At 37.7% G+C, this 15,781-nt stretch overlaps 1 protein-coding gene across 10 annotated transcripts in view; it reads left to right on the plus strand.

The window, feature by feature from the left end:
• The window catches only part of OSBPL5 (oxysterol binding protein like 5), a 1,550,034-nt gene that overhangs the window by 241,272 nt on the left and 1,292,981 nt on the right, over positions 1–15,781 (plus strand). The gene's annotated exons all lie outside the window — the stretch shown is intronic.

The following is a 15,781-nucleotide window of genomic DNA, read 5'->3' on the forward strand; positions in this document are numbered from 1 at the left end:
AGTGATTGGTTGTTCAACAGTGTACGCTCATTGCAAATTGAACGTTACCTGTGGGATCATGTCAGATGCCTTAATCATATGAGTAATTAGTATGCAAAGCAAACAAGCTTCTTGAAAACATGATAGCAAACTCTGTTCCAGCTTAATGCTGAATGCACATGACGTGCCTACAAACAAGATCTTTATGATTATGAACACAAATTTGGTCTACATTTCTTCAATCATTTGTGCTGAAGATGGGTTGTTATAATCCAGAGACTGATGTAAACATAAAACACAACTTTGAAAATGTAAAAGAAATGGAAATCACAATGACAGAAGCTATGGAATTAAAAAAAACCTTAGTAAGATTCCACACATTGCAGGTAACAGTATCCAGGCTTCTTGACCTGCTGGATGCACTGTTACTCTAATGAGAAACGGTGGTACCAATGTCACTACAATTGATGTACATTGCAAGTGTCATTATGTACATGGATATACAGATAACAGCATATCATTAGAATATTCACTAAAGAAGTTCAGCTGTAGCAAAGTAATATCTTACGTAAACACAATGACATTAATTAAACAAAGGTAAGAAATTTCCTTTTTAAGTAATTTTTCTGTAAGATAGCAATAACTCATAATGCAGGATTTATTCATGCCTGGTTTTGTTGGAACTCCGAGGCTAGTTTATCCTCATAATTATTCCAACCATTGATAAACCCTGTATTACCCACACCCAAACTAGAGCTGCTACTTCTTCTTTCGGCTTTTCCGGTTAGGGGTCGCCACAGCGGAACTCAGGTCCGCTAATGATTGCCAGTATATTTTTACGGTGCCAAGGTGCCAGCCCGATGCCCAACCTTCAACAAAGGCATGCCCATTCATGCATGTCTTTCGAATGCCACTTGACCACGGGGAGGCCATGCAGGCTCCACACAGAAGACGCTCCAGCCGAGAATCGAATGGGAGAACCTCTTGCTGTGAGGCGACAACGCTACCGCTGCACCACCATGGCATTAACTCACACCCAAACTATTGCTTAATTATTCCTAAAAGGAGTCAAAGGTCTACAGTATTTATCATGTTATAAGCAGTGAAGGAGTTGTCTGGAAAACATCACATTGACTGTACTTTAGTTTGACTAATACTGTTTTTTTCAGTGAGTTATTAGATTCTGTGCATCTGTTATTTGCCTTTTACATTGTACCATACATTTATCTAGAAAGTTAACATCAGAGTTATTGTAGATGCACAGTTTAATGTACGCTACAGAATATGTCTTACTTAATGAAGCCATTTGTAAAGTCTTTTTACACTTTTGCTGTCTGTGGGAATGCCATGTTTGTACCATAGTTTTTATCATGAATCATCCAGTTTTGACATTTATATACAAACATCCAAGCTTATTAAAGAATATATAAATGTGTACGTGCGTGTACACACACTATGAAAAAATAAAAGAGCTAAAGCAGTAAAATGAGAGAGAGAAAAGGAGAGAGGAATACAAGAAAACAGAGAGTATCTAAGTGTCTTAATACATTATTTCTTTCTTCTTTCATCTAAAACTGAAAATTTAAGTTTAGCACCACCTGTCTAACTGTCACACACTATGACTGATATTAGAAACATATGTGTTAACAAGATGCTGCAAAGATAAATAATATATATATATATATATATATATATATATATATATATATATCTGCTGCAGTACTTCAAATAAGTGACTAAAAACATACTGTGGTACATTTCCAGAAATGTGTGGCCCTCTGCTGTTGGTTTATTTTAATAAGAATATTCCACTTTGATGCTACTGGTATTGTGATAAAAATGTCACATAAAGAGTTTTTAAATGAGATCAAAACTAAGCCTGTGTTCCATATCAGCTGTCATAATTTCAAAGGCGGCCTGTCAAGATATATTACTGACAATTAAATGTAATACATAAAACATGTTGCTGTTATGTTTCTGACAAAATAATAATAATTAGTTTTACTTGCCCTTGCTGAAACTGAAGTGATTTAATTTCATGTCGTTTAAGCAAAATTGAAATCTGTAATGGTTATTTTAAGTAGACGTACCAACAAGCATACCCTTTAGGGACATGTAAGCAGGATAAAAAACAATTAATTTGCTATATGGCTGACACTGAGTGATGAAGCCTGTGCTCCAATCATGCTGTCTAGTTAAAACTATTCCAGAAAACTCAGGATTTTAATGAAAAGTTGTCAAATGTGTTTTTAACAATTTTAATGCAGACTTTATATTATAACAATGTTTTTTCCATGTAGCATCTCTGCTGATTATTATTTTATTATTACTTTTTTTGTCATTTTGTTTTTTATGAAAAAAAAAACATGCTACACCGACTGAGACATCTTTCTGTAAAGCATCTTGGACTCTTTTATATATTCTGAAAATGGCGTCTCCCCAGGAAACAACCATTTGAAGACTGTATTGAAGGTTTCATAGCTTTGCAGAAATGGGTTAGATGTAGTCCCTTAAAACTGTAGTACTTTTCACAGTCTCCATACTCATTGGTGATTATCACATGACACACTTGCCCAGAATACATACATGTTATCTATTCATTGGCAGTGTGTGTACTTATAGGTGACACATAACTTTGATATGTTCAGTTCAGTGTCATAGTAAGTACTTGTTACTATATGGGAGAGTTCCAAATTCTAAAGAATGATGGTTATGTGAGTAGGAACTTGATCGATATCAGTTGAGCAGGTAAGTATATTTGCAGACGTTAGGTCAGGAGTGACTGGTCAAAAAACATACTTTGTATGGTGGTTTGTTAGTGTCTGTGAAAGACAGTCTGTTCCTGGGGGTCAAGTTTTAAGTGAGTGAAAGAAAGTGTAATTTGAAGTGAGTAATTGGAAGCTTGTGATGTGCGTGTAGGTAGGATGAAGTGCCTGTATGTGAATGTGTGCATGTATGTGTCTGACTGATCAGTTGAATGCAGTGTTTGTTAATGCAGCATGGTTTGCAGTGTATAGTATGCAGTGCGTGTTTGGGGGAATGCAGTGAGTGTTAGAAAGTATTTATTATTGTATGGCTAGAGGTTTGGTAGGGGGTTGTGTGAGGACTGTAATAAGAGATACATCATTGTGTAACTCTTTGTCCTAAACAACATGTGTTCTAAGGTAAGTGTGATATCAGAGTTGGCTCTGTGTCCCAAGCAGCACGTACCCCAAAGTAAATGCAGTGTCTGAGTTGGTAATATAAATTTAGGGAGGGTGAAGCCCTTAACCCCCGAATTAAAAATGTATTTGGCATGCTTAATTTTTGTTCTTGTTACTGACATGTGGATGAGTAGTATGTGGATTAAGTTTTTATGAGTGTGTTATCAATTAGCAGGCTACTCAATGACTTTATCATATAGTCTATATTCTGATGGGGTAAAAGGATGTCTGTTATTTGATCAAGGGTGATGACAGCTGAATTCCATTCATTTGGGGCTACACTTGAAGTCATTTGCAAGATAAATATATCTGAACAAAGGCTGAATGAATATGTTTTTATCTTTTTTTGTCAGACACAGTACAAATCTAAGTTTGAGTAGTAAGCTTTGTCTGGGAATTCAGCAAGAAGTTAAATAAGGATTGCTTTCAGGGCTGAAATAGTCAGAGATGGTTCCCAGGCAAGGCAAATAAACCTAATATTTCAGCAATAATGTTTGGGGAAAATGATGAAATGTTTTACCTTGGGGCATGCTTTTTTTTGTTTCCCTACAGCTATCAGCTACTCCTGATGCCTCTTGGCAACCACTGGAACTACTAACCCCAACTTTTCCTCCTTCAGACCTATTCCAGTACATCTTTGGGGCCAGTGGGAAGAACCAGGCAGCATCACACTGCTGCTGAGGGATTTGTTTTTCCTGTATGGCCTACTTACCCATACTCAGTGATGTACAATTAAGTCAAACACAGAATCCAGCAGACTGATAAAGCATTCTCCCAAATTTTATTTTGTAGGTAAAATATCACCCGAGTGCTTGGCAAAGCCAAGGCCCACCCTTCTTGGAAAAAAACTAGCCTTCCACTCCCCCTTCCAGGATTGTTATGCCCATCCTCGATCAAGATGCTAATCAAACTCAGCTTCATACCTCTCAATTGCACCTCATTCCAAAGAACATTCCTCATTTTGAGTCTTCAAAAGCCCATGTTCCTGAAAGTTCCCCATTAAAAGGGTTTGTTACTTATTTAGTGTACTTATTTAGTGTTAGTCATTTTTTTAGCTGATATCCATGGTAAATAGTACTGAATCATGTCAGTGCATCAAAAAAACTTTTATAAGTATAAAGTAGCACATTTTAAACATCTGTGAGTTTCCTATTTGAAGTTGTTAGAAAGCTGTTAGTAGGTGTTCCACATTTTGCCCATTTGTTCCACATTATTAGAGATAATGTACCTCATTTTGGAGACAGAAGTTTGAGAGCTATGCTCAGGTTGCCTGGGTCGTAGTTAGGGCTTTGACTTCTCTGCATCAGCAGCACTGTCTGGAGTATTTTTAATGGTGTTTCCATTAGTGATGATTTTATTTCTGCCTAATAAAATCTGAGATTACAGAGGAGCATGCATTGTTCTGTCGTTAGAAGTGTAGTTCTTGCAGTCTTTGCACCACTTCTGGCATCATGTTTACCTTTTCAGAAAGCTCCTGATCTTAAGGGTGCCTGATATTTTCCAGAAGATCCATGCTTTCTCCAGTATGTGTAATAAGTGCTTGAGTGATGCCATAATCCATGGACCACACTGTCCCCTAATTCTCCTTGTAACAATAGCATGTAGTATATTTTCAAAGCATAATAGGAAATCTTTGAGATATTAGATACCAAATTAGTATAAATAATATGCAGTAATCAAAACCCGGTCCTATCAGTCATGATTTTTGTTCATGATTTTTGAAAGGTTTCCAGTAAGCCAAAGCCTAAGTGAGTAAATAAAGATGGCAGTGAATAAACTGGCATGACCAAAAGTGCCTGGCAGTGATTATCACTATAATACTGTGCACATGCTTATAAAGATATTTTTAGATTGTTTTAAGTGAGGTCTACAGATAAAAGCATTTCTTATTATGAATGTCTTCTTGTACTGAAAGGTGACAGCAGAGACTTCTGTATGATGTAAAATGCATGTGCATGTTTAACAGTACATTTAGATATTCTGTTGGAGTTTCCCCTTGTATTAGTGATGGTGTAGCAATGACTTCTTTCTTTAAATAAAGGGGCAGCATATGGGTGTAACCCCCTCTTAAATCCTAAGGTTGAGGTATTAAAACATCTTAATTCATATTTACTAGAACCTGTTGCTGGGATCATAATGGCAGCAAGTTCATTTGGTGTTTTTGAATTGACTATACAGGTGTTTTGCAGTTTAATCTGCCAATTAGCACATCTAGTCATTCCTACAAGTTCAGTCTGAGAGCAGATTTTAGAAGTATCACGTAGTAATGTTGATTGAACTGGTGCCATTTCACTGGAGCAGTACAGTATTCAGTAGAGGTTATTTTGAGGGGGTAAATGGGTGACCTTTTATGATGACAAGAGGACATTTTGGTGATTGGAAGAGTAAAAAGTAGAGACCAGACAATGGTTACTATGTTTTCTAGTATAAAGCAGCTATTACAATCATATAAATCATGACATATCAGTCAGTTGTCTATTAGTGTGTGTCATTTTCTGTATGCTTATCTTGTCTGACTGAGGTTTTGAGACTTATGAGATATTATACCTTGATATGCATTGTTTTAAGTGAGAATGGATCGCCTTTACCAATTAAGTTTATTGTATTCTAGAAAATTAAATGTGTCTTTCTGTATCCATAGACAAACACTAATTTACATAATTATAGGAATAGTGACCTGGAGGAGTGGTTGTTTATTGTAAAATTTACTTTTGAATGATCACGTTTAACATTGAGAGCAAAGCTCAAGGTGAGAAACACTCATGGCAGTCAGAAGTAAATCTCTACAATAACTCCCACTTATCCAGAGATTTATTCCTATCTTACAGTTAATTTGCATTTTCATTTTAACCAGTCATGCAATCACTGATCAAGCAAGATTGTATGATGCTTTTTTCTTATACAGCTGGGTCAGTTGATTTGTTTAGTTTCAGTTCATTAAGTTCTGTTTTGTATCTCTTAAAAAAAAAAAAAATCTCTTGTTTTCCCACCTTACTGAACTAGAGTAGTCCAGTTTCAGAGTTGCTGATCCCTGGGCTTTGTTTTTAGTTCCTGTTACTGATCCATTGCCTTATTAGGAAGGAGGGAAGTTTCTTTGCTTACCAGTGGGAGTGGGAAGCACTGAGCAGCCTTTTTGTCCGAATTGGTGAAGTTTCAGCCAGAAACTAGTAGTCTATTGGTCGTTTTGGGCCAATTCCTAGCTCCTTTCAGCCCCCTGCTATAAAACACGCTAAACACGTGTTTTCCAGCTTGTACCAACTCTGCACAGATCCTCGTGGTGGCCTGCAGAGTGATCCAAGCAGCAGAGAGCTAAAAGAGTGACTTTCTACCAGATATAAGTATTTTTGTGGCTTTCCCACTGTTATTAAGCTAGCGACTGCATTTCGCCTGTTTTACTGCTACTTTAAGTGATTTCTGCATTTTACACTGTTTATTGCACTTTAAGTTACTAATTGTTGCAAATTGTTTCTGTAGGCTACACACTAAAGTGCTAGCCGATTTACAGCATTTATAGCATTTACTGTCTGTTTTTTCCTTATCTCTGTAATAAAACAAAAAATCTCTTGTTTTCCCACTTTACTGAACTAGAGTAGTCCAGTTTCAGAGTTGCTGATCCCTGGGCTTTTTTAGTTCCTGTTACTGATCCATTGCCTTATTAGGAAGGAGGGAAGTTTCTTTGCTTACCAGTGGGAGTGGGAAGCACTGAGCGCCTTTTGTCCGATTTGGTGAAGTTTCAGCCAGAAACTAGTAGTCCATTGGTCGCTTTGGGCCAATTCCTAGCTCCCTTCAGCCCCTGCTATAAAACACGCTAAACTGTACTGCTGATCTAACCAGCATATCCTATAACTGAAAGTTCATCTCTACTTGATTCCCAAGTAGACTATTCTCTATCTGTAAAGCCTAGCACTTACTCCTACAGTACTTGCACCTTGATAAAGCACTCTTATTATAGATAGTACCCCACCAGCCTAAAACCCACTTCCCCGAGTCCTTTGAAAGTTCTTTATCTACTACTTCTAGTATGTCGAGGGATCAGTTGCTAGTGTCCTCTCCAGCTCAACTGGTGAACCTGGGAATATTGAGGCAATGTTACAATTGCCTCATGTACACAGACAATCCTCTCCTTCTCCCACAAAACACAAATACATGCGAGAGATGCAACTATACGGCCAAACTGGAGGCTGAGCTCTCTCAACATAGGACTGGCAAGACCAGACAGGAGGAGAAGGTAACCACACACAATACATACCCAGTCACACATGGTACCATCACAACTTCAAATCATACACATACTCACACAAACGGTAACAGTAGACAAAGTAGAAAAATCCAACTAGTAAAACGAATAGACAGAACAGGATAAATCCAAATCACTCGAAGCCGGTTCAATCACAGATAACACTTTATTTGTAGAAGTCACACAGGTTGAGCGCTTTCATCTGCTGAAGTGCAGATTTCTTCAGAACCATTAACAAGGCATCAAATCGAACTTTAAATACTTGTTTTGGCGCCAAACTTTAATTAATTAATTGGGTAATTAATTAGATTAAATTAACTTAGTCTTAAAACGGCCATGTTCTAAACACAGAACTCTTTAAAATGTAAAAATGTAAAAATGTGTGTATAATACAAAATGTAAATAATGCGAACTTGCTAAACTACTTAATCAATACATTGGTGTGCTATAAAAGAATAGCATATGCATCATAGTCACTTATGTAAAAAGCTTAAAAATACTTAAAAAACATATAAATACAAATAAATACATGGTACTACTTAGTAGTGCATAAGAATGTTATACACAGTTGTTCACATTAGATAGGGACGTGATAGATTTATCTTTTTAATCTTATTAATAAATGCATGGTGCAGTAAAAAACTGGAACATGCTGTTTAATACAAACTACAAATATCTTGTGTTCTATATTCCTAGTCTGTACAAAATGAGCTAGTCCCTAATTCTACTGGTATAAGTCCACCCACTGTTGATATGAACACTACAAGGGGTGAAAATTTAATGGTACACGTATTAAAACATATCCTAAAAATCTCAGTTTAAAGCTAGCAAGGGTTTTAAACTAATGAAGTCATTAATCCCTGGCTTTGTGGTGGCATCAGTACTGATTTGCCATCTACTTTCTTTCCAAGCCAGGTATGTCTTCCAATCACCCCCCTTATCCTTGATATTTACTTGGTCAATAATAGAAAACCTGAAAGTGTGGTCTGTACCCTTGTCACAAATGTGCCTGTATAAAGCGTTTTTCGTGTCTTGCTTACTTATCTTGTAGATGTGTTCGTATATCCGTGTCTTGATCTTCCTTTCCGTTTTGCCTATATAGTAGGCCGGACACTTTATACAATTGGCAATGTACACTACACGCTTTGAATTACAATTGCCTGGTACACCAGTTATCTTGGTATGCATGATGTTCTCTAGTCTAATGGTAGGTGTGGTGTTGATGAACTTGCATTGATTGCAACGTCCACATTTACTTGTACCTTTAATACTTCTAGCTCTTTCACTCTTCATTCCACATTCCAAAATATTTTTTATATTGTTTCCAGTTTTGTACACAGTACATATCTCTGTTCCAACTATATTCCCCAAGTTGCCCGCAGAGATGATAGTACTCCAATACTTCTTCAGAATGTCCGTAATCATGTTGACAAAGGGGTTAAATCTAATCACACATACCATCTTGTTTGACATACAGCTTGATTGACTCTGTATTGGGGTAGGACTACCTAAAAGTGGTTTGTATTTTGACCCCCATTGTGCTTTGACATAAGTGGTGATGTTGTCCAAAAGTTTCTTAGGATATCCTCTATCAATAAAAAGTTGAGAGATGAGGACAAGTTCACTGTTCATGTCTTCAAAAGTGGATGACATTCTGGCTGCTCTAATGCACTGGCCCTTGACAATGTTTTTGAAGATGTGTCTTGGATGGCAGCTAGTGAAATGAATATAGTCGTTTGAGAAGGTAGGCTTCCTGTATAATCTGGAAATGAATCCGGTACCAGTATTGCCTATCCAGGTGTCCAAGTATGATATACCCTTATTATCATGTTGGTACGTAAATCTCAAAAAATCCGTGGTGTTGTTGAGATATTCCACAAAAGTGGCTATCATGTCTGTTGGTCCGGTCCAGATGATAAACACATCATCTAAAAATCTGGTGTACAGCCTGATGTGTCTGTAAAATTCACTAGTGAATAAATGAACATTTTCCCACTCCAACATTACTAAATTAGCAAAAATGGGTGCGCAGGAGGCTCCCATGGCCACCCCTCGAGATTGTCTAAATAGTTCGCCCTCATGTTCAATGTAATTATGTTCCAACACCAAACTCATCATATCCGTAATCAGGTTCACTCTGTCCCCACTACATCCTAAATACTTAAATAGACTGCTGTGGAAATAGTCTAGTCCTGTGTTGACTGGGATGCTAGAAAAGAGATCTTGCACGTCGATTGTTAAAAACGTTAAATTTTCATCCCACATGTCACTGGTGACTTTACTCAAAAAGTCCCATGAATCTTTGACCAAGTGGTCAACCTTGCTGTAAATAGGTTTGGTCCACTGATCAATAATGGTTCCTATCTTGAATGTCTTGGACTTGGATCCTGAAATAATGGGTCTGAGTGGTGGCTTGGTCAGGTTCTTGTGTATCTTGGGGATTCCAACAATACGTGCCAGAATTGGATGTTCAGTTTTCACGAACTCGTATAAATCACTGGTAATACGGTCATCAATGAAATACTCTTCCAAGGTATTGTCAATACGTCTGTAACCTATATTGATCTGGTTTAAGGTTACCTTCTCATAATGACCTGAATCATACAAAATACTATGTATTTCTTTGTGGTACTGGGTGTTGTTGAAAATCACTACCCCTCCTTGTCTGGTTTCATGATTCTAATCTGTTTGTTCCTAATAAGGTCATTCAGGCATGTCCTTTCCTCCGTGGTGAGGTTGTCGGAGAAACCATTCCCTGCATTGTTGTTATACCTACTTTCTTGATGCAATTTATAGATTTCATGACACACCATATTCTCGTATAATGTGACCTGTGGGTTCGCAATAGGTATATATGTACTTTTTTTCTTTAAGACGTGGGGTTGCGTCTGTTCCAATGTCCTGTTGGTGCTGTCTTTAAATTGTATGGCCAGATTGACCCTTCTACAAAAGAACTTGATTTCCATAATAACATCAACTAGATTGGACTTGACCGTTGGTATGAACTTCATACCTTTGCTAAACAGTGTTATGAAGTCTTTAGTAACTGGGGTATCAGTGTAGTTATATACTTTGAAGCCTTGATGGCTGCTAATACATGGGTCTTTGTTAAGGCCTAATTCCAGGCAAACACCCTCGACTGGCTTGTGTAGGGGTGATCTCAACTTCACTATACCCTTGTCTGAAACAGTACCGTTGTCTATATTAATACTATCAGCTGTAATAGTGTTACCATGAGTTTCTAGTATCTCCTTTGTTGTTTCTTTTGTGCCGGGAAGTACCGCCCCCCTTGAAAATTTTCTTCCTCATATCTCCGCACATGTCTTTTATTGCCTCTAGAGTGGATCACTTCAAATTGACCATCATCTTCACTATTGTGTTTGGGCCAAACATATGCTCTGTCCTTTCTATATAGATCCAAATCCCTGTCTAATTTGTGCATCTTCCTTTCATAGGCGTTTTTTACTTTAACTGTAGCCTGGCTGAACTGATTAGAATAACAGTCGTACCATCTGTCAAACAATACGTCCTTAATAATACGTTCATTCAAATTATACACTTCATCTAATAATACTTTAGCCTTATGTTCATTGTGTTTAATAAGATGTTTCATATATGTATGCCCAAATTCATCAAACATAAGATTGAAATCAGCTATAATACTACTATCTATCTTAATCCCTAGTGGTAAATTGAAGAACCTCAGTCCTTTCGGCACTATTTTTAATGCTATGCATTTCTCAAAATAGGCAATATCCATCTTAACACATTTGAATTGCGTCAGTTTCCTACCTAATGAGTAAATTCGAGATTTTATATCATCCTTTGTATTGTTATTGTTGTACATATTAAAATGAGTATTGTCATATTTATCATATTTATCATAAAAACAGTCCCTTGAATCAAGCTTATTCATGAAATCATATTGGTCTGAAACAAAATCATTAAACATGTTAGACACACCTGTGTCTTTAGTTCTGTCAATATAAGATTTCTTAGGACTGGATAAAAAATCCTTTTTTACAGTACCTTTGTTGCTATGTGAAGGTTTGTTCACAACAGTAGAGTATGTCCGAAAGTACTCATTCTGTTTTTTGGGGCGTGCACCCAATTTTTCGTTGTCAGCTTGCAAATTTACCATACTAAAGTCAAAGGTAAAGTCCTCCTCTAGTGATATGTTAGCTGGATTAGCTACCATATCAATACGTTGGTTGCTTTCTCCCGCTCTAGCTTCACCCTGACCATTTGGGATGTCGCTGGTATAGCTAATGTCCGCCGCTTCGTCTACAATAATAAATTTAGCTCTTACTGTATTATCGGCGCCATCCACATTCCGATCAGGGACATACTCAGAAAAAACTTGTTTGTGCATGTGAGCGGTACTACCGCTCTGGACTAAAGCACATTCAGGTAGAACATGCTTGTTTACACAAGCGGAGTCTCCGTTCTCCATAACAGCTACTGTGAGTTTGTTAACCATATCCATAAGCTTGTTAACGTCACCTTTGAGCGACGTTACTTCCTCGCGAAGTGCCTTGTATTCCTCCGGCTTCCATAAAGTGCTAGGAGAACCCTCTTCTGCCATGTAACCACCGGTAACAGTAGACAAAGTAGAAAAATCCAACTAGTAAAACGAATAGACAGAACAGGATAAATCCAAATCACGGTTCAATCACAGATAACACTTTATTTGTAGAAGTCACACAGGTTGAGCGCTTTCATCTGCTGAAGTGCAGATTTCTTCAGAACCATTAACAAGGCATCAAATCGAACTTTAAATACTTGTTTTGGCGCCAAACTTTAATTAATTAATTGGGTAATTAATTAGATTAAATTAACTTAGTCTTAAAACGGCCATGTTCTAAACACAGAACTCTTTAAAATGTAAAAATGTAAAAATGTGTGTATAATACAAAATGTAAATAATGCGAACTTGCTAAACTACTTAATCAATACATTGGTGTGCTATAAAAGAATAGCATATGCATCATAGTCACTTATGTAAAAAGCTTAAAAATACTTAAAAAACATATAAATACAAATAAATACATGGTACTACTTAGTAGTGCATAAGAATGTTATACACAGTTGTTCACATTAGATAGGGACGTGATAGATTTATCTTTTTAATCTTATTAATATAATAAATACAATTTGGTAATGTTGGAGTGGGAAAATGTTCATTTATTCACTAGTGAATTTTACAGACATATCAGGCTGTATACCAGATTTTTAGATGATGTGTTTATCATCTGGACCGGACCAACAGACATGATAGCCACTTTTGTGGAATATCTCAATAACACCACGGATTTTTTGAGATTTACGTACCAACATGACAATAAGGGTATATCATACTTGGACACCTGGATAGGCAATACTGGTACCGGATTCATTTCCAGATTATACAGGAAGCCTACCTTCTCAAATGACTATATTCATTTCACTAGCTGCCATCCAAGACACATCTTCAAAAACATTGTCAAGGGCCAGTGCATTAGAGCAGCCAGAATGTCATCCACTTTTGAAGACATGAACAGTGAACTTGTCCTCATCTCTCAACTTTTTATTGATAGAGGATATCCTAAGAAACTTTTGGACAACATCACCACTTATGTCAAAGCACAATGGGGGTTAAAATACAAACCACTTTTAGGTAGTCCTACCCCAATACAGAGTCAATCAAGCTGTATGTCAAACAAGATGGTATGTGTGATTAGATTTAACCCCTTTGTCAACATGATTACGGACATTCTGAAGAAGTATTGAGTACTATCATCTCTGGGCAACTTGGGGAATATAGTTGGAACAGAGTTATGTACTGTGTACAAAACTGGAAACAATATAAAAAATATTTTGGAATGTGGAATGAAGAGTGAAAGAGCTAGAAGTATTAAAGGTACAAGTAAATGTGGACGTTGCAATCAATGCAAGTTCATCAACACCACACCTACCATTAGACTAGAGAACATCATGCATACCAAGATAACTGGTGTACCAGGCAATTGTAATTCAAAGCGTGTAGTGTACATTGCCAATTGTATAAAGTGTCCGGCCTACTATATAGGCAAAACGGAAAGGAAGATCAAGACACGGATATACGAACACATCTACAAGATAAGTAAGCAAGACACGAAAAACGCTTTATACAGGCACATTTGTGACAAGGGTACAGACCACACTTTCAGGTTTTCTATTATTGACCAAGTAAATATCAAGGATAAGGGGGGTGATTGGAAGACATACCTGGCTTGGAAAGAAAGTAGATGGCAAATCAGTACTGATGCCACCACAAAGCCAGGGATTAATGACTTCATTAGTTTAAAACCCTTGCTAGCTTTAAACTGAGATTTTTAGGATATGTTTTAATCGTGTACCATTAAATTTTCACCCCTTGTAGTGTTCATATCAACAGTGGGTGGACTTATACCAGTAGAATTAGGGACTAGCTCATTTTGTACAGACTAGGAATATAGAACACAAGATATTTGTAGTTTGTATTAAACAGCATGTTCCAGTTTTTTACTGCACCATGCATTTATTAATAAGATTAAAAAGATAAATCTATCACGTCCCTATCTAATGTGAACAACTGTGTATAACATTCTTATGCACTACTAAGTAGTACCATGTATTTATTTGTATTTATATGTTTTTTAAGTATTTTTAAGCTTTTTACATAAGTGACTATGATGCATATGCTATTCTTTTATAGCACTCCAATGTATTGATTAAGTAGTTTAGCAAGTTCGCATTATTTACATTTTGTATTATACACACATTTTTACATTTTAAAGAGTTCTGTGTTTAGAACATGGCCGTTTTAAGACTAAGTTAATTTAATCCAATTAATTACCCAATTAATTAATTAAAGTTTGGCGCCAAAACAAGTATTTAAAGTTCGATTTGATGCCTTGTTAATGGTTCTGAAGAAATCTGCACTTCAGCAGATGAAAGCGCTCAACCTGTGTGACTTCTACAAATAAAGTGTTATCTGTGATTGAACCGGCTTCGAGTGATTTGGATTTATCCTGTTCTGTCTATTCGTTTTACATACTCACACAAAGACATACTCGGAGGCTCTGATCAAAAATTTACCAAAACAGCAGAGGCCACCAAAGCAGACACCCAAACAACTACCACCTCACGACCCAACACATGCAACACATAGACCACACAGTCAGAGTGTCAAACAGTCACAGCCCTTAAGGCCAAACAAAATGCCAGACACACTTGTCATTGGTGATTCCATAGTCAGATACACTGACGTCCCGCTCACCAGACTGAGTAAGGAGAAGGTCACAGTAAGCTGCCTGTCGGGCGCTAGAATCCGCCACATAACGCAAGCACTCAGGTCTCTCAACAGCAGGTACAAGTACGACTCAGTCATTGTCCACGCTGGTGTCAACGACCTGAGACGTACCTCCTTGGACTACATGAAAAGGGACGTCGAGGAGCTCTCTGATTATGTAGCCCAGGCAGGTATGACCCTGACCTTGAGCAGTATCCTACCTTCACCTAGAATGATGCCACAATACAGTGATAAGATGATCAGCTTTAATAATTGGCTTAAATTCTGGTGTCATTCAAAGGGGATCCAATGTCTGTCTGCCTGGGATGACATGCTGGACAAGCCACGCTGCTTCGCAAGGGACGGCTTGCACCTGTCACCCCTGGGCTTCCGGATATTGGCAAAGGCTCTTGCCACCCCCATAGTGCCTTTTTAGGCAAGGCTCAAATTCTAAACCTACCACCCTAGAACACCAGAAAGGAAAAAACTAAGGGTAATGCTGCTCAATGCCAGAAGTCTCAATCTCAAGATGCACGCACTCGAGGCCCTTCTCAATATGGAGAACATCGATGTCTGTGCTGTGACAGAAACCTGGTTCAAGGCTCCTGAGAGCAGCCCAGCACTAACAGGTTTCACCTCATATCATGCCCGCCCCAAAATCCGGACAACACCAAGAAAGGAGGGGTGTCCATATTCATAAAGGACACCCACACCTCAAGGTTGGTGGCAACGCAATGCATCGGAGACCATCCAGGTGCAATTAACCATAGGCAAGACTGCTCTGCAATTTGTAGCATGTTACAGGCCACCCTCTCAAACTCAGGAACCTCACATGGCCTTCCTGAAAAAATTGGAGGGGATAAATGTATCTCCAAACACCATCATACTAGGTGACTTCAACTACCCTAATATAGACTGGGAACACTACTCAAGCCGAACACTCTAACCCAAAGATTCCTGGAGTTCATAAACTCAAATGCCATGGAACAACTAGTCACCATCCCCACAAGAGGTGAAAACATACTTGATCTCATCATCACGAACATGGGATCAAAATGTTCAACACCGAAG

The sequence above is a fragment of the Protopterus annectens genome, chromosome 17.part0 (genome assembly GCF_019279795.1).
Source record: "Protopterus annectens isolate FY-2018-M chromosome 17.part0, PAN1.0, whole genome shotgun sequence".
Lineage (NCBI taxonomy): Eukaryota > Metazoa > Chordata > Ceratodontiformes > Protopteridae > Protopterus > Protopterus annectens.